Here is a 21,404-nt window from a genome sequence, read left to right as displayed (position 1 = left end):
AACTAAAGTCAACAAAACTTCACAAGAATGATAGCAACTACCCATAGGGATGCCTAGAGCCTAAGACAAGCATTCAAACTACTTGGAAATTGAATAATTCAACATGCAAGCTCATCTACAGAAACACCTAGAGTAGCTAATTACTTCTAAGATAAACTACTAAAGCAGAAACTAATTGGAGGAGTGAGGGAGTTACATACCAAGGAGCAGTCCCCCAAAACAGTTTCAGAAACGGAGTTTCGAGCAAAGAGATCAATATCCACGGGTTTGAGAGCAAGAACAAGAGAGAGAGAGATATTGGGATTTTTTTCTGGAGGTAGGTGGCGAAGTGAGCTAAAGTAATAAGTGAGGGGACCCTTGAGGGGACCACTAGACACCTGGTCGCGTCAGGGGGGCTCGTGCACCCTCGTACCTAGTGGCCACGTGGGACATCCCCTGCATTGTTTTTAGTGCCAGATATTCTCAAATATTCGTAAAAAAATTGTGTGAAATTTCTGATCATTTGGAGAACTATTATTTATGGGCACTTTTTATTGCACGGAAAAAAAATCAGAAAACTAGATAAACATGACATTTATTTTATTTAAATGAACATAACACGAAAAGTAAAATGGATACACACAGTTGTGCCTGCTGAATTCATCAACCTCGTGCCTCTTGAAAATAATTCATTAACAATGTTGATCAAGTCTTATTAACAACCACTTCCAATTAGCATGTTACCGAAGAATTTTTGTAAAACACTAAGTTACTTCAATGGGGATGTGCATATCCCCCAGAATAAACATCTCATATTTATTTTTGGCAGTAGGTAGAGGTAGTTGAAAACTATCATTGGTGGTAGTCAGAGATTTTTCAATAACATTAACACCATTCACTTGAAATTATTTCCTCGGAAAATGCATCATATGTTCTTTATCATTGACATGAAAAGTGACTTTGCTTTTGTTGCAATCAATAACAGCCCCTGTAGTATTCAAGAAAGGTCTAAAAAGGATAATCGACATGTTGTCGTCCTCAGGCATATCAAGTATAACAAAGTGTGTCAAGATAGTAACACTTCCAACAACAACTCGTACATCCTCACAAATACCTATAGGTATGGCAGTTGATTTATCAACCATTTGCAATGAAATTTCAGTAGGTGTGAGTTTATTCAAGTCAAGTCTTTTGTATACAGAGAAAGGCGTAACACATAAAGCAGTTTTTACATAGTTACTTTTGATGGAACATGGTATAGTTAGTATCCGTGGATCTCCTAGTTTTTTAGGTACTCCATCCTTAAAAGTATAATTAGCAAGCATGGTAGAGATTTCAGCTTCAGGTATTTTCCTTTTATTAATGACGATGTCTTTTATGTACTTAGAATAAGGGGGCATCTTTAATAGATCAGTTAAATGGGTATGCAAAAACACTGGCCTAAGCATTTCAGCGAAGCATCCAAATTCTTCATCATCTTTTTTCTTAGTTGGTGTATGCAGATAAGGCATGGGTTTTTTAACCCATGGCTCTCTTTCTTTGCCATCCTTTCTACCAACAAAATATCTTTTATCATATCATTTGTTCATAGGTTGTGGGTTATCAAGAACAACAACATGTTCTATCTCAACATCATTATCTGGTTCTTTATCATTGTCGGGTTGAGCATCATCATTATCATTTTCATTATCACTAGGTGAATGCTCACTACAATATTGAGTTTCAGCATCAGAGATAGAGATATCATTAGCATTAGCAAAAGGTTTTTCTACTTCAGGTTCACTAGAAGTATGCAAGGTCCTATCATTTTTATTTTTATTTTTCTTCCTAGAAGGACAAGGTGCATCAATATAAATTCTTTGTGAATCTTGTTCGGTTCTTTTAGGATGACCTTCTGGATATAGTGGATCTTGAGTTATTGTTCCTCCTCTAGTCATTACTCTAACAACATGATCCTTCATATTATTAGTCATTTCATGAAGTAACTCACTTTGAGATTTAGCAACTTGTTCTAGTTGGGTTCGAACCATAAAATCATTTTTACCAACACCTCTTACATCATTGGTGATCCTAAATACAAGTCACTTAAGTGAGAAATCGTATGAGAGTTTTATTTCAATTGTTTTATGACATGGGAATTGAAATGATCTTGCTTTATAATATAATTATCAAACTCATATAAGCATTGACTAGGATGTTTATTGTAAGGGATGTCACCTTCATCAAACTTTAAAAGAGAATTTACCTAACCACCCGTGGTGGTGTTTTGACACCATGGATTTCTTCGATAGGTAATAAATTCTTAACATCCTCAGCTTTAATGCCTTTTTCCTTCATACATTTCTGTACCTCTTGCATAGTTTCACGACTAAGGAATGTAACATCCCAATTTTCTTAAATTCGGATGTTAATAGATCATTCATATGCATCTCATATTTTATGCATCATTTCGTTCTTCTGAAAAAATTTATCGTTATGTGACTGCGGGCAATTTATTGGAGTGGAGATAATATGACTTCTCCCCCCCGTCGAATTAAAGTGCATAACGTTTCGAATTTTATTTATGGAGTCACCAATTTGGTTTTGCAAATTTTCTAAACTCCGAATTAATTTAGTTGAGTTTTTTTCGACCTCGTTGTGTGACCTATTGCATAAAACTATTTTTTAAAAGTTGCATTAGGTGGAACTAGGGTCTCCATAGATATTATATATATATTAGTAGTATATTTTTTTCTGTTTTGTTTTTCTCCTAAGTATTCTAGTGCATATATGTATATTAGTACCTACTTTTTTTTCTAGTATTTTGTTAGCTAGGAAAATATTTTTTTTTCTGTTTTGTTTTTTTTTCTTTTTGTTGCTGTTGTTTGTTTGTTTTTCAAAAAAAAAACTGCCAGGCCGAGCCAAAAGGGCTCAGCCCAGCCCCTTGCCCACATGCACGTCCGAGTGCATGCAAGCCTGCATGCATGCAACCATCCCGCCTCCATCTCCTCTCTCTCCCCCACGTATTTGTCTCCTCCCTCTCCTTCCTTAATTCTCTCTCTCTTCTCTCCCCACGCGAAGCTCTCCCTCCCTTTCCTTTTCTCCCAGACCGAAGCTTCCTCCCAGCTTCCTCTCTTCTCCCTTGATTTCTTTCCCTCCCGTGCTCCCTTTCCTTCCTTTCTCTCACCCCACCGCCTCCCTCTCTCTTTCTTTTCTCTACCGCGACCCCTCCTTTCCTCTCTGCCTCTCCTCCTTCCTTCCCTACAGGAACCGAGATTTCTTTCTTTTATTTTCCCTCCCCTTCCATAGCTGCCACCTCCCCTAGGCCTATATAAACCTCACCCCACCGCCACCCCTCCCCAACCCTAGCCGCCGCCACTTCACCCCGCCGCCGCAACCTCACCCCACCGCCGCCCTAGCCACCGCCGGAAGCAGCGGCAGCAGCCCGAAAGCTGCTGCACCTCGGCCTCGCCAGGAGGAGGAGCCCTCCCCGAGCTCTCTCTCCACCGCCGCCTCTTCCCCGCGGAGGAGGAACCACTCCCCCGCCGCCCGACGTCCCCACCGCCGGAGCTACCTCCTCCTTCCCCGCTGGCCAACGTCCCCTCGCCGGTGCAACACCTCCAGCAGCAGGTAGCTCCCTCCCTCTCTCTCTAATTGCATGCAACCCCTCCTAGCCATTAGATCCCATGCAATCCCATGCAATGGCTAGGATTAGAACACTAGTACCCTTTCGGTTTATTCCAGAAAACCATTAGGTTCTTTCAGTCACTTATGAATTAACCGGCGACTTTGTTAGCCTTAGGCCGTTTTCCCGAAGTCACGAAACAAACATCCAATACAGCCAGTAGAAACTTGCCACGTGTGCCTCCCTTTAGCACTAGCAGTTTTGTAACTTTCTGTCCAGATTTCAAAAACAGAAACTTTCAATCTTGTTTTGACCACAACTTTTTATCCCTACTTCCAATGACATTGATTATTTTTCCAGTAGCTCACAAATTTCCTTTAGTTTTTAAAAACATATAATTTGTCTGTGTTTGAAATTTTTAAATATAAGTTAGAGCAGATTTAGTTTAAACACTGTTTTGCCTATTCCAGGAGTTTTAATAATGATATTGAGTTAATTCTTTTTGCTACTGTTTTCTAGTGATAAAATCTTACTGTGATAGAATTTTCAGAATTTTTAAAGTAATTTTACTGGTGTTTTCAACAGAAACAAGTTTCTGCCTACCGGCGCGCGATAAATTCTTTTGCGTAGTCTTTTGCAAATCATTGCATGTGATGTTATTTTTACTCGTGGAATGATTAAATTGCTTATGGTGTGCTTTGTGTTTGTATCGGTAGAGCATCCGGAGTGCGAAGCGTGTTACTTAGAGACGCTCGAGCAGGACAACTATCATCAAGGCAAGTCATCTTTGATCATGTTATTTTATCTATGTTTTCAATGCATAGTAGATCACCTTCTTTGCCCAATTTGCATGCTGCCTAGGTACTTGGAAACTTTAATTCTAGTTGTAGTATCATGTGGTAGGAACACAACAACCCCGACACTTGGCCCTGGGACGACAATGTTATATTTGCTATGCTTAAGTAGACGGGTTATCGGTTGAGTGTATGCCACGAGTGAATGCGAGGTTGATATAATAATCAAGACCGGACTAAGACAAGATTTTCAAGACCTCGGACGCAATGCAACACTGGGTGAAGGACGGTTGACCGGCTCCCTGGAAAACCCAGTGGATGCCCGGGATGCTGGAGAGGCCATGTCATCCTGCGGAAAGCTTCACCCAGGCTCAAAGGGACGGACGGAGACTTCAAGACTCAAGGCTTACCTGCACAGCCACAAGTCATTATGGGCTCTGGCTTGGTTGGACAACGCGGCGACTCTGGACAGGCGGTGCTAGCAGATGTAGACGAACGGTAGGAATGGATGGGCACCGACAGGGATTCAAAGGGACCCGTTGAAAGACCATGTTTTGATCATCCGGTCTTCAAACACCCTGAAGTGCGAGGGCAAACCCAGAGGCGATCAAATCTTGTGGGGAACGTGTGCAAAACTCTGCAGAGTACTCAACCTAATCGATTAGCCGTGTCCACGGTCATGGACAACTTGAGCCGAAGGCATTGAATTTTCCCTGAACTCTCGACACAACTTAATAATGATGTGGGTGTTAACAACTATTCAGGTACGAGAACTGGTTGGCGGAACCATCTCGTTAACAACAAACATGTAGTAATATTTTGCATCCGACCCCTTTTGTTGTAGGAGAAAACTGGCTTTATGCAAAACTTAGCTCCACCGGCCAAATATGCATGTAGAGATAGATGATTATTATTTTACTCCCTCTCTTGATGATTTGCCAGCATATTCAATATGCTGACCTACACGGCTGCAACGTATCATGTTGCAGAGTACTTTTCCGACCAGGAGTGAGGCTACGATTCTACGCTCAGCGGCATGCCCTTGGAGTCGGATGGACTCGTCTACCTGATGCTTCCGCTTAGTCTTCGTTAGATAATCTCATGAGATGGCCTTCAGCCACTTTATTGTACTCCTTTATTGTAATAAAGTACTCTTTATGAGATTTCGATTAATAAAGCTGTGTGATTGCACTCTTGAATATATACATTATGTACTGTGTGTGTACCAGCATGATCTTGGGATGGTACGGAAACACCAGAGGCTTGACTCGTTGAGTCGGGTCGCTACAAGGAATAAGATATATACCCCTCTTATTTGGAGTTGGTTACGCGGCGGTCCAGGAACTGTCCATTCATCATGATTCTTCGATATATTAGTCAATAATTCCTCAGCTTGTTCGACGGTTCGTACTTTGAAAACACAACCATCACAACTATCTAGGTGGTCCCTAGAAGCATCAGTTAGTACATTATAAAATATATCGACTATTTCATTTTCTTAAGAGGATGATCAGGAAAAGCATTAAGTAATTTGAGAAGCCTCTCCCAAGCTTGTGGGAGACACTCTTCTTCAATCTGCACAAAGTAAAATATTTCTTGTAAGGCAACTTGTTTCTTATGAGGAGGAAAATATTTTTCAGTGAAGTAGTAAATCACATCCTAGGGGCTAAGCACACAACCAGGAGCAGGAGTATTATACCAAATCTTAGCATCACCCTTTAATGAGAACAGAAATAGTACTAGCAAATTTTCTCGTCATTAGTAAATAGGGTGACTATATCATTTAGGTTAGTGAGATGTGCCACAACAGTTTCATTTTCATAGCCATGAAAAGGATCAGATTCAACCAAAGTAATTATCTCTGGGTCGATAGAGAATTCATAATCCTTATCGGTAAGAAAGATATGTGAAGTAGCAAACTTACGATCATATTTCATTCTAGCATTCAAGGATTTTTTTATTTCAACTTGCATAGTAATTTCTTAAGATCTTCTTTATCCTTACAAGCAAGAACGTCTAGCAATTTTTTCATCCATAACATAACCATCAGGTATTTCAGTTCTACGATAGTCGTGTTTAAAAGGTATTTCAATATTTTCAGTAGCAAAGACTTCATCAGTTTCAATAGTATCAACAGTTTCAGCATGCTCAATTTCTTTAGCTCCAGCAAGTTGTTCATCAAGAAATTCACCTACTGGCACAATATCATCAAGCAAGGTACTGGCATCATCATAAGCATCATTCATAGCAGAGGTAGCATCATCAATAACTTGCAACATATCAGGATTAATAGCATGTGGTGGTCGTGTTGCAAGTCTATTCAAAATAGAGGGTGAATCAAGTGCAAAGCTAGATGGCAATTCCTTACCTCCCCCGTCTTAAAGGGAACAATCTTGGTTCTTCGATCCCTCATATTCTTCATAGTGATCGATAAATAGATATCCCAAGTGACTCACCAAATATAGGTATGCTCCCCTGGAACGGCATCAGAAAACGTTCTTGATAACCCACAAATATATGGGATCGCGATAGTTTTCGAGGGTAGAGTATTCAACCCAAATTTACAGATTCAGCATAAGGGGGGCCAAAGAATATTTGAAGGTATTAGCAGCTGAGTTGTAATTCAAACACACTTGGAGATTTAGTATATGCAACACACTAATATGATAGTTTTGATAGCAGTGGTAATAGTAGCAGCAGTAACGGTAACATTGATAGCAGTTTCATAGCAGTTGTAACAACAGTAGCAATAGTAGTAACTTAGCAATCACAATATGTGGAAAACTCGTAGGCACTGGAATGGTGATATTGCTGGATAATGTTCATCATATAAGAGTCACAACATAGGGCGACACAGAACTAGCTCTCGTTCATCGATATAATGTAGGCATGTATTCCGTAAATTGTCATACGTGCTTATGAAAAAGAACGTGCATGACATATTTTGTCCTACCCTTCCATGGTAGCAGGGTCCATAAGGAAACTAAGGGATATTAAGGCCTCCTTTTAATAGAGAATCGGAACAAAGCATTAACACATAGTGAATACATGAACGCCTCAAACTACGATAATCACCTAAAAGAATCCCAATTATTGTCACTTTGGGGTATGTGGATCCTAACACGTAGTAGGTGCATATAACTTGCAAGATTGGATCAGGAACATAGATATAATGGTGAAAACACAAACGGTTCAGATCTGAAATCATGACACTCGGGTCCTAGTGACAAGCATTAAGCATAGAAAAGTCATAGCAACATCAATCTCCAAACATAGTCGATACTAGGGATCAAGCCCTAACAAGACTAACTTGATTACATGATGAATATCATCAAGCTCTTCACCCACCAGCGAGCCTACGAAGGGATTACTCACTCCCTGTGGAGAGCATCATGGAATTGATGATGGAGGAGGGTTGGTGATGACAAAGACCGAAGATTCCCCTCTCCGGAGCCCCAAATGGACTCGAGATTAGACCTTCCGATGAAGAATAGGAGGTGGCGGCGGCTCTGTATCGTGCAACGCGATGAAACTTCCTCTCTGATTTTTTCTCTGAAAATAGGATTTTATAGCGCTGGAATTAGGGTCAGCGAAGCCACGTGGCCCGCACTAGACACCAGGCCGCTTCGCGGGGGCCTGGCGCGCCCTGATGCCTAGTGGGCGCGTGTGGCCTCCCGTGATAGAGGCGAAGTTGTCCCTGTCTTTTGATGAGATGGTGGCAAACGTTTTTGGTGGAGTGGACTTTGACATTCCAAGTACGAACGTGCGAAGACGTCGCACCTTAGCAATAGCTAAAACAACACCGAGAGGTTATTAACCACGCCGGAGCATGATCATCCTGACCATGAGGGTGTGTTTCCTGCATGCAAACGAAGAACAAGTAAGAAACTAAAATTGCAATCTAGATATTACGAATATAAGAGGAAAGCTTTATCGATGAATGTGGGGTTCTCTGACGTCTTGGTCTCATCGTAGAACACAAACAAAGAACACGAACTTGCAACTATGGCTAACTTGTAATCTAAACAAAACCCAAGTCTAAACGGTGGCTTAAGGGATGTATAAATGGGGGAATAGAGGGGAATTTCGTGACCCCTTGGAGGAGGGGTTCGAAACCAACCCTAACTCTGTTTCCCCACACATACGGACTCAAAAAATAGCCTATAAAGTGGTATTTCAAAATTACTTGGGCCTGACCCAAATATAAGGTGACGCAACACCTATAATGTCTTATGGAGAAAATTTATGAAGTGGAATCTTGTATATTTCATCCAAGCCTTCATGCTCTCACTATGGTCTTCAAAGTACGAAAATCACCACGGGAAGCTCCGTTATTCTTTCCTGTGCGCACACCTTCTCCTCCATGCTTGTTCCCGCTCCAATGGCCATCCTTCTTGTCCATGCTAGGTCCTTCAGTCATAAGTAAAACAAAAGTATCTAACTTTGGAAGCATCATATGTTCATTAACATTACAAGGATTTCCAAGAAACAAACATACGTGGTAATTCAATTGGCGTGCGGGTGCTCTAGTAATGCATGCGGGTGCTCTAGTAATGCATGCGGGTGCTCTAGTAACTGGTCCATTGTGTATAGCAGCACGGGTTGTGGGTGTAACAATGGTATTGATGTCCTCATCATCCTCCCTTCTTGAACTGAAGTCGTCCTCGACGGAAACTCATCTTCCTCACCCAAATAAGGCTTCATATCTGCAATGTTAAAAGTGGGACTAACCCCAAACTCTGTAGGCAGCTCAACTTTATATGCATTATCACTTATTTTCTCTAACACCTTAAAAGGACCATCAGCACGTGGCATTAGCTTTGACTTGCGCAAATCAGGAAATCTATCCTTACGCAAATGTAACCAAACAAGATTTCCAGGTGCAAAGACAACATGTTTTCTACCCTTATCTCCAGAAAGTTTGTATTCAGCATTCATACGCTCAATGTTTTCCTTACTTACTTCATGCATTTTAAGTTCAATTCAGCATGTTGTTTAGCATCAAAACTAACCTTCTACGAAGATGGGAGAGGCAACAAATCAATAGATGCATGAGGTAGTAAACCATACACAATTTCAAAAGGGCACATCTTAGTAGTAGAATGCAATGAACGATTGTAAGAAAATTCAATATGAGGCAAGCATTGTTCCCACATTTTCAAGTTATTCTTCAAAACAGCCCTAAGCATAGTAGACAATGATCTATTGACTACTTCAGTTTGTCCATCAGTTTGGGGTGACATGTAGTACTAACAAGCAGTTGAGTCCTCAACTTAGCCCAGAAACATCTCCAAAAATGGCTAAGGAATTTAGCATCACGATCTAAAACAATTGTGTTTGGCACACCATGCAAGCGAATAATATCATGAAAGAACAATCATCAACATTAGCAACATCATCACTTTTATGACATGGTATAAAGTATGCCATTTTAGAAAATCTATCCACCACAACAAATATGCTATCCCTCCCCTTCTTTGTTTGAGGTAAACCTAAAACAAAGTCCATAGATATACCCTCCCATGGAACACTAGGTACAGGCGAAGGCATATATAAACCATGAGGATTGAGTCGTGACTTAGCTTTTTGACATGTAGTGCAGCGAGCCACAAAACGCTCAACATCCCATCTCATCTTTGGCCAAAAGAAATGTGTAGCCAGTATGTCCTCCATATTATTAATGCCATAGTGCCCCATTAATCCTCCTCCATGTGCCTCCTACAACAATAGAAGACGAACGGAGCTAGCCGGAATGCATAGCTTGTTAGCACGAAACACAAATTCATCATTAATGACAAACTTGTTCCATGTTCTCCCTTCTTTACAATTCTGCAACACATCTTTAAATTCACCATCATGCACATATTGATCTTTGATGGTCTCCAAACCAAATATTTTAAAGTCAAGTTGTGAAAGCATAGTATAACGACGAGACAATGCATCAGCAATAACGTTTTCTTTACCTCCTTCTGTTTAATGACATAAGGGAAAGTTTCAATGAATTCAACCCATTTAGCATGTTGACGATTTAGCTTTGCTTGAATTTTAATATGTTTTGAAGATTCATGATCAGAATGTATAAAAAATTATTTGGGCCATAAATAATGTTGCCATGTTTCCAAAGTCCGAACAAGAGCATATAATTCCTTATCATAAGTAGAATAATTCAGACTAGGCCCACTCAATTTTTATGAAAGTATGCAACATGTTTACCATCTTGTAATAACACACCTCCTAATCCAATTCCACTAGCATCACATTCAAGCTCGAAAGTATTATTAAAATCAACAAGTTTGAGTAAAGGAGCATGTGTTAACTTATCTTTCAATACCGTGAAGGCTTCTTCCTATGTGGTACCCCAAACAAAAGGCACATACTTCTTTGTAAGCTCATTGAGAGGTGCAACAATGGTGCTGAAATCTCTCACAAAACGCCTATAGAAACCAGCGAGGCCAAGAAAACTCCTCACTTGTGTGATCATTTTGGGTTGCGGCCAACCCTCAATAGCTTGAATCTTGGATTCATAAACTTCAATTCCCTGTGGAGTAAAAAAAATAGCCAAGAAAAGAGACTCGGTCAGTGCAAAAGGTGCACTTCCCAAGGTCACCAAACAAACGTGCATCACATAGAGCAATAAAAACAGTACTCAAATGTTCCAAGTGTTCCTCCAAGGATCTACTATAACTCGGTATATCATCAAAATAGACTACCACAAATTGTCCAATGAAAGCACATAAAACCTCGTTCATTAATCTTAGGAAAGTACTAGGTGCATTAGTTAACCCGAAAGGCATGACTAACCACTCATATAATCCAAACTTAGTTTTAAATGTTGTTTTCCATTCATCCCCTAATTTCATACAAATTTGATGGTATCCACTACACAAATCAACTTTGGAGAAAATTTTAGAGCCACTTAATTCATCAAGCATATCATCTAGCCTAGGAATAGGATGACGATAACGAATAGTAATATTATTAATGCCTCTACAATCAACACACATACATGATGCACCATCCTTTCTCGGCACTAGTATAATAGGAACAGCGCAAGGACTAAGGGATTCACGTATATAACCTTTGTCGAGCAGCTCCTATACTTGACGCATAATCTTCTTTGTCTCCTCTGGATTGGTACGGTATGGCGCACGGTTAGGTAGCGATGCACCTGGAATTAAGTCAATCTGATGCTCAATCCCTCTAATAGGTCGTAATCTCGGTCGCACATCTTGTGGAAAGACGTCAGGGAACTCCTGCAAAATGTTAGTGACAGCAGGAGGCAAAGAGGGAGGCACATCCTCGAATGAAAATAATACCTCTTTTTACACAAATGCATAGCAAACAAATGTTGAAAATCCAGATCAGTATTACCAGATTTAGTAGCAAGTAAACATCCACTCTTTAAATTTATTTCAGATGCAACGCTAGATGATGGTTTATTAGGCTTATTGTGTTGCTCAAATTCCTTTGGCACAATTTGATTTTCACTCTTATTTAGCTCATGTTTTGATTTACTAGCTCTAGCAATGTCATCTTTCATAATAGGTTCAGGAGACATAGGAAGCAAAGTTATATCATGATCCTTACGGACAAGAGTATATTGATTTGTCCTACCATGGTGTACAGAATTTTTATCAAATTGCCATGGTCTACCAACTAAAACAGAACATGCTTGCATGGGTACCACATCACAATCAACATAATCATAATATGTAGCAATGCAAAAATGCACACAAACAGTACATGTTACCTTAACCTTGCCACTGTTGTTGAACCATTGGATGTAATAAGGATGAGGATGTGGGCTGGTGGTGAGAGAAAACTTCTCCACCATCTCCATGCTAGCCAAGTTGTTGCAGCTCCCTCCATCGATGATGACGCGAACAGAACGTTCCTTCAGAACTCCCTTTGTATGGAAAAAATTGTGCCGCTGATTTTGCTCAACCTGTGTTACCTTCACACTCAAAACATGTTGAGCGACTAAACTTTCATACCTATCGACATAGTCAGCGGCCATGTATTGTGTTGCCTATTCAATATCGTCGACACCATATACGTCATTGGCAAGAAGAGCCAAAGTCTCCTCATCATAATCACTAGCGGAGTCATATCCACCATCCTCAGTAATAATCATCACACACTTGGATAGGTAGTCTCTCGCATAGTGACCTCCACCCTAGCAGCAACGACATAACACCTCATGTGTTCGCTCTGTGGACGCAATGGATGAAGACGCGCTCTGTGCAGGCCCGAAAGGTGTGCTCTTGGTGGAAGGTGGGGCAGGTGCCTGTTTCCTGCTATCTTGGTTGGAATTGTTGGTGAACGTCGCATGGGAAACAAAAATAATTCTACGCACACGCAAGAACTATCATGGTGATGATCATCTATGAGAGGGGAGATCGGATCCACATACCCTTGTAGATCGCTAAGCTGGAAGCGTTAAGAAACGCGGTTGATGTAGACAAACGTATTTGCAATCCGAATCGCAAGCGCCCCACGAACTCCGTCTTGATCTAGTACCAAACAGACGACACCGCCGCGTTCAGTGATATGTCTCCATCGTATCTACTTTTCCAAACTTTTTGCCCTTGTTTTGGACTCTAATTTGCATGATTTGAATGGAACTAACCCGGACTGACGGTGTTTTCAGCAGAATTGCCATGGTGTTGTTTTTGTGCAAAAATGAAAGTTCTCGGAACGTCCTGATAATTTACGGAGAATATTTCTGGAAAATATGAAAAATACCTACGCAAAGATCCACCGGAGGGGATGGGCCAGTGGGCCACAAGCCCTGTTGCCGCGGCCTCCCCCCTGGACGCGGCAACCAAGCTTGTGGGGCCCATGTGGCTCTGCCGCCCCCAAACTCAGCTCTATAAATTCACTTTCGCCCAGAAAAAAATTAGGAGAGAATATTTCATCACGTTTGCGACACAGAGGTGCCGCCACATCCTGTTCTTCATCTGAAGGACAGATCTGGAGTCCGTTTTGGGCTCCGGAGAGGGGAAATCGTCGCCATCATCATCATCAACCTTCTTCCCTCTCCAATTCCATGAATCTTTCATCGTTCGTGAGTAATCTATTTGTAGGCTCGATGGGCGGTGATGAGTAGGATGATATCTATCATGTAATCGAGTTAGTTTTGACGGGGATTGATCCCTAGTATCCACTATGTTCTCAGATTGATGTTGCTACTACTTTGCCATACTTAATGCTTGTCACTAGGGCCTGAGTGCCATGATTTCAGATCTGAAATTATTATGTTGTCACCAATATATGTGTGTTTTAGATCCGATCTTGCAAGTTGTAGTTACCTACTATGTGTTATGACCCAGCAACCCCGGAGTGACAATAACCGGAACCACTCCCGGTGAAGACCATAGTTTGAGGAGTTCATGTGTTCACCAAGTGCTAATGCGTTGTTCCGGTTCTTTATTAAAAGGAGAACCTTAATATCTTGTAGTATCCTTTTGGACCCCGCTGCCACGGGAGGGATGGACAATAGATGCCATGCAAGTTCTTTACCCTAAGCACGTATGACTACACACGGAATGCATGCCTACATCACATTGACGAACGGAAGCTACCACATATCTCTCCCTGTTATAACTGTTGCATGATGAATGTCGTCCAAACGAATCACCGACCCATTGCCTACGAGTTTGTCCCACTTCTGCTGTTACTACTGTTGCTACTTGTTGCTGCTGTTGTTGCTACTTGCTGCTGCTGTTACTACTGTTGCTACTTGCTACTGCTGTCACTACTGCTGTTCCTTGCCACTATTGTTACTCGTTACACTGCTGCTACCTGCTACAATACTTTTCTGGCGCCATTGATACAACCATTAGAAATAGTTTGTCGTGTCAATAGATCGCTTCTGGCACCGTTGCCATCATACTACTTTGCTACTAATACTTTGCTTGCAGATACTAATCTTTCAGGTGCGGTTGAATCTGACATATTCAGCTGCTAATACTTGAGAGTATCCTTTCACTTCCCGTGTGGTGAACAAACGAATTTGGGTCAAATACTCTACCCTCAAAAACTGTCGCGAACCCACACGCTGATGGGCCATTGCAAGACAACTACAAATTGTTGAGCAACTGGGAGCAGTTCTGGCTCTGTTGTCGCGGAGGCATCAAGTCAGGCACACATCAACAACATCCTTCTAGTGTCGTTGCTGTGGACAGCTAGCAAGCAACTCTTTTCTGGCGCCATTGCCGGGGGAAGGATTGCTATATTCTTTGAGTCACTTGGGATTTATATCTGCTGATCACTATGAAGACTCTGAAAGATCCAAAAACCAAAGTCTTGCCCTCAAGTACGAGGGGAGGCAAGGAACTGCCATCTAGCTCTGCACTTCATTCACCTTCAGTTATGAGTAAGTTTGCGACATCACCTCCTGCTAGAAATCTTGATATGTCGCCTGTGCTTGATGATGCTATGCCTGATATTGCTAGAGATTCTATGCCTGATGCTGCTAGAGATGCTATGCTTGATATTGCTAGAGATGCTATGCCTGATACTGCTAGAGATGCTATGCCTGATATTGCTAAAGATGCTACGCCTGATACTGCTAGAGATGCTATGCCTGATATTGCTAGAGATGCTATGCCCGATACTGCTTTGCCTGATGATGCTAGAGATGCTATTATGCCTGATGATGATATGCTTGATACTTCTAGAGATACTACTTTGCCTGATGTGCCACTAGGGGTGTTCCTTGATGCTCATATTGCTAGAGTTACTGCCAATGCTCGTGATGCTTCTGAAACTGCCGATACTATTGAGATAGAACCTGCTTTTGCTCCTGCTAGATCTATCTCTCCTAGATATGAATTGCCTGATATACCTGAGGGTTACGTTATGGAGGGAGAGATAGCTGAGGATTTTCTTGCGTGTAAGGATGCCTATGACGCTGAGAAATTACTTCTCAAGTGGAAGGAAAAATCTCTGAAAGCTAGGATGAAATACGACCCGAAGTTTTCCACTTCACCTATCTTTATCACCGATAAGGATTACGAATTCTCTGTCGATCCTGAGATAATCTCTCTAGTCGAATCTGATCCTTTTCACGGTTATGAGTCTGAGACGGTTGTAGCCCATCTTACCAAACTACAGGATATAGCCACCCTTTTCACTAGTGAGGAGAAGATCCGCCACTACTATATCCTTAAGTTGTTTCCTTTCTCTCTAAAGGATGACGCTAAAGCCTGTTTCACTTCTCTTGCTCTTGGATGTGTGAGTAGTCCCCAGGATATGGTTTATTACTTCTGTGAGAAATATTTCCCTGCCCATAAGAAGCAAGCTGCCTTGCAGGAAATATACAACTTTGCTCAACTCAAAGAAGAGAGTCTCCCACAAGCTTGGGGGAGGCTCATCGAGCTACAAAATGCTTTGCCTGATCACCCTCTTAAGAAGAATGAGATACTTTATATCTTCTATAACGGACTTACCGATACCTCTAGAGACCACCCAGATAGTTGTGTCGGTTGTGTTTTTAGGAAACGTCCTATAGAACAAGCTGAGACTCTACCGAATAACATCTTGATCAATGATAATGCTTGGACTATTCCCAAACCACCTCCTAAGACAACTCCGAAGAAAAGAGGTATTCTATTCCTCAGTCCCGAAGATATGCAAGAAGCCAAGAAATCTATGCAAGAGAAAGGCCTTAGATCTGAAGATGTCGAAAATCTACCACCTATTGAAGAGATCCATGGTCTCGATAACCCGATACAGGTAGTGGAAGTAAATTCTCTGCGTAGGTTTGATGAGAGCGATATTCCTTTTGATAAACCTGCTAGCCAGTGCTTTGATGAATTTGACAACTTTGTTGCCAAACAACAGAGTTTCAATGATTATGTTAGCAGAAATTTGGAACGAAGTACTCGTATGCTTAGTCATTTAAGTGCTTGTGTAGACAAAAATGTCAATGATCTGAAGCTCCTGAGTAAACATGCCTCTATGATTACTACTCAGGTAGAACAAGTACTTAAATCTCAGAATGACTTGCTCAATGAATTAAATGATAACTCTGTCAGAGTCATTACTAGAGGGGGCAAAATGACTCAGGAACCTTTGTATCCTGAAGGTCATCCTAAGAGAATTGATCAAGATTCTCAAGGAATTAATGCTGATACACCTAGTCATCCTAAGGAGAAGAAGAAGGATGATAGAAACCTGCATGTCAGTTCACCAAATACTGCCACACCTGAAGAACCAAATGATATTTCTGCGTCTGATGCAGAAACACAATCTGGTGATGAACATGAACCAGGTGATAATATGGACAGCGATGTTCATAATGATGCTCAACCTAGCAATGATAAGGATGTGGAGATTGAACCTACGGTTAATCCTGATAACCCACAACCTAAGAGATACGATAAGAATGACTTCGCTGCTAGGAAGCATGGTTAAGAATGGGAGCCATGGGTTCAGAGACCTATGCCCTTTCCTCCTAAGCCATCCAAGAAAAAGGATGATGAGGATTTTGAGCGCTTTATTGAAATGATAAGACCCGTCTTTCTGCAGATGTGGTTAGTTGATATGCTCAAAATATCTTTGTATGCCAAGTACATGAAAGATATCGTGACCAATAAACGGAAGATACCAGATCTTGAGATCTCCACCATGCTTGCCAATTACACTTTCAAGGGTGGAACTCCAAAGAAACTTGGTGATCCCGTAGTGCCCACTATACCTTGCTCCATTAAAGGAAACTATATAAGAACTGCCTTATGTGACCTTGGAGCCGGAGTTAGTGTTATGCCTCTCTCTCTTTATCGTAGACTTGAACTGGATAATTTGACACCCACTGAAATCTCTCTGCAAATGGCCGACAAATCAACTGCTTTCCCTGTCGGCATTTGCGAGGATGTGCCTGTTGTGGTTGCTAACACCACCATCTTAACAGACTTTGTTATCTTGGATATTCCCGAGAACGATGCCATGGCTGTCATCCTCGGAAGACCCTTTTTAAAAACTGCACGGGCTGTTATAGATTGCAACAAAGGCAATGTCACTTTCCATGTCAACGGTAGTGAGCATACAGTGCACTTTCCGAAGAAACGATATCAAGTACATTGCATCAATGCTATCGAAAAAACTTCATTGATTCTTATTGGGAGCTTTGAATGCCCTATTCCTCGTGTCAAGATGAAGTATGATTTTCTTGTTGGGGAGATTCATATCCCCATTGAGGTGACTTAGTGGCTATTCGAAAATTCTCCGTTCTCTTTTGCGATTCGAGAAATTTTTGTCATGACGATTTGATCAACCCCATTGACGGATTTCTTTCGATGACCATGAAATGGATGAATCAAAGAGTCACATACCTCTGCTTTAAACTTTCACTTTCTTTTTCTTAGAAGAAAAATGATAGGTTTAGTTTAGTTTTTCCTGTTTTCTGTTTTAGCGTCCCTCAGAAAAATACCCCGAAAGTAAAAGTTCTCCGATGGTCCTGAAAATCTAGTATGATTTTTTCTGGAATATTTGACTGAGAGCTGGCCTAGGGCCCACACCAGTGGGCCACAAGCCCTATCACCGCGGCCACCCCCCTGGCCGCGGAAAGCAAGCTTGTGGGGCCCCCCACAAGCCCTGTCACCGCGGCCAACCCCCTGGCCGCGGAAAGCAAGCTTGTGGGGCCCACAGGGGCCCCCTCCCCCTGGCCGCAGAAAGCAAGCTTGTGGGGCCCACAGGGGCCCCCTCCACTCATTCCAGCTCCCATCCTCTCCCTCTACCTCCAGAAAAAATTGTTCCGCAGCTCAAACCTGTGTTCTTGCTCATTTGGTTGTGATTTTCGATCTCCTTGCTCAAAGCACCATTCTCCGAACCGTTTTGGGGAAATTACTCCTTGGTAAGTAACTCGTCCATTGGTCCAATTTGTTTTTGCTCTAGTGCTTTATCCTTCGCGTATTCTTGCTACCTTGGTGACCCTGTTCTTGAGCTTGAAATGTTGATTTTAGCTGGTCCCAAGTAGTTTTAGCGCGTGATACAGTCTCTAGCTGCTGGTAGGAGTAGTTGCCACGAGTTGGGTTAATCTCTATTCACTTTTCTTTCGAAGTCTCTAAAAATTTCAGAATTTATCAGAGCTAGAAAAGGAAAAAGATGAGGAGGTTCTTGAGAGGCTCTTCAAGCCGTAACCCCAAGTAAGATGAGAAGAACCACCCCAAGTACGTGGTTCCTCGAGTCACAGAAGTTCGAGCGTGCGAGTGGCCAAGTGATGAATTTTTGCGCACCGCCGGGCTTTATGAAGATTTTTATTACTTGGTGGAGAACGCAGGTCTTACCGCGTTCGTCGAAGATAAGTGCTCACAATACCTCCTCCTCACCAATATTTTCGTTCAAAGCTTCAACTTTTATCCGAGGAAGAATCCTCCCATGGTTGAGTTCATGTTGCACGATATCCCCCAGTGCATGACACTACAAGATTTTTGCAATGCATGCAAATTACCTTATGTTGGGGATATTCATGATCCTCGTCCATGGGACTTGGAGGATTTCATAGGTACTATTGTTGTTGGAGAGGAGAGAGGAGTGTCTCGCGCTATAATTGCTAGCATACATTTTCCTGTGCTTCGGTACTTCTCATTATTTGTGGGAAAATGTCTGATTGGCCGTGGGGAGGCTGGATCACTTAGCTCTCCAGACCTTGCGGTTTTGCGCGAAGGCCATTATAGAACTAAGACTTATAGCCTAGGTGCTATAGTAGCTCAGTGGTTGAACACAAACCGTTCCAAAGGTGTCGTATATGGAGGTATCTATGCTACTCGTCTTGCTAGACACTTTGAGATACCTATTAGACTTCGCAAGGAAGAAGAGATGCTTCTTCTTGAGAAATATCTGGATTATGACAGCATGGTTCGCCATGATTTTCTGGATAGAGATGCTAGTAGACGGATGATCTATAACCTGGTATTTAGTCAGGGTACTCGAGAGACTATTACTTTGCCTGCTCCTTCTTTGTTCGATCTTCATGCAGGCAGGTACACTATTATGCCCTCGGACATCTACAAATATTGGGGCTTGGCCCAACCACAGGTGCCTGTGCCCGAGCCGCCAGTCGAGTACCAGACGCGAATTTATCAGTGGGAGCCAGAGGAGATCACAGAGCAATGGCATCCACAGTCCGCTCCGGAGTATCCCGGAGCTGGTTATTTCCCTCCTTGGGAGTAGATCAAGCTAGGCCAAAAGCCTAAGCTTGGGGGAGTACGTGTTCTAACCGACCTTACATTCATGCTTATGCTTTCACCTTGTTAGTCGGTGTTCACACTTTGCCACTGTATTATCCATGCTAGTTTATTGTCGTTATCTTGTTTTCTTGTTTTTGTCCTTTTGAGAAAACCCAAAAAGATTTTCCTTTCTTCCTTTTGCTTGTTGGGAGCTTTCCCGTGTAAAAAAATTTCTTTTTCTTTGGGTCAAGGTAGAAGATATTGGTTACAATGTTTATTGGCTCTTGTATCCATACCTGTTTAGCTTTCAAAGAGCCATATTACTTTGTCTTCTCTTTTCTGTTTGCTTGCAGATTCAGCTTAGTCCAATGCAGAAGCACTCTTATTATTGTTCACATCGTTCGATCGTGCAAGTGAAAGGCAATAATGATGATATATGATGAAGTGACTGAGACTGGAAAAGCTGGTATGAACTCTATCTTTTTTTGTAAATATGGCTAGCTTGTCGTCCCAGATTCAGCTTTGTTGTGAGAAAACCACGCTTGCAATGACAACTTAGAGATCATAGTTTCTGATGCCATGCTTATTTAGCTAGGAGCTTATAATGGTTTGTCTTGAATGCCAACATAGATTTTGAGATGACTATGATGTAGTATGATAGGATGGTATTTGTTGGGGAACGTCGCATGGGAAACAAAAAGTTTCCTACGCGCACGAAGACCTATCATGGTGATGTCCATCTACGAGAGGGGATGAGTGATCTACGTACCCTTGTAGATCGTACAGCAGAAGCGTTAGTGAACGCGGTTGATGTAGTGGAACATCCTCACGTCCCTCGATCCGCCCCGCGAACAATCCCGCGATCAGACCCACGATCTAGTACCGAACGGACGGCACCTCCGCGTTCAGCACACGTACAGCTCGACGATGATCTAGGCCTTCTTGATCCAGCAAGAGAGACGGAGAGGTAGAAGAGTTCTCCGGCAGCGTGACGGCGCTCCGGAGGTTGGTGATGACCTTGTCTCAGCAGGGCTCCGCCCGAGCTCCGCAGAAACGCGATCTAGAGGAAAAACCGTGGAGGTATGTGGTCGGGCTGCCATGGGAAAGTCGTCTCAAATCAGCCCTAAAACCTCCGTATATATAGGTGGGAGGGAGGGGACCTTGCCTTGGGGCTCAAGGAGCCCCAAGGGGGTTCGGCCGAGTCCAAGGGGGGAGGACTCCCCCCCCAAACCGAGTTGGACTTGGTTTGGTGGGAGGGAGTCCCCCTTCCTTCCCACCTCCTCCTTTTTTTCTCTCTTGATTTTCTCTCCTTGGCGCATAGAGCCCTTTTTGGGCTGTCCCACCAGCCCACTAAGGGCTGGTGTGCCACCCTCAAGGCCTATGGGCTTCCCCGGGGTGGGTTGCCCCCCCGGTGAACTCCCGGAACACATTCGTCATTCCCGGTACATTCCCGGTAACTCCGAAAACCTTCCGGTAATCAAATGAGGTCATCCTATATATCAATCTTCGTTTCCGGACCATTCCGGAAACCCTCGTGACGTCCGTGATCTCATCCGGGACTCCGAACAACATTCGGTAACCAACCATATAACTCTAATACGCATAAAACAACGTCGAACCTTAAGTGTGCAGACCCTGCGGGTTCGAGAACTATGTAGACATGACCCGAGAGACTCCTCGGTCAATATCCAATAGCGGGACCTGGATGCCCATATTGGATCCTACATATTCTACGAAGATCTTATCGTTTGAACCTCAGTGCCAAGGATTCATATAATCCCGTATGTCATTCCCTTTGTCCTTCGGTATGTTACTTGCCCGAGATTCGATCGTTAGTATCCATATACCTATTTC

The sequence above is a fragment of the Hordeum vulgare genome, chromosome 1H (assembly GCF_904849725.1).
Source record: "Hordeum vulgare subsp. vulgare chromosome 1H, MorexV3_pseudomolecules_assembly, whole genome shotgun sequence".
NCBI classification, from domain to species: domain Eukaryota; kingdom Viridiplantae; phylum Streptophyta; class Magnoliopsida; order Poales; family Poaceae; genus Hordeum; species Hordeum vulgare.
The sequence above is the reverse complement of the archived record's forward strand: the minus strand, read 5'-3'. Positions refer to the sequence as shown.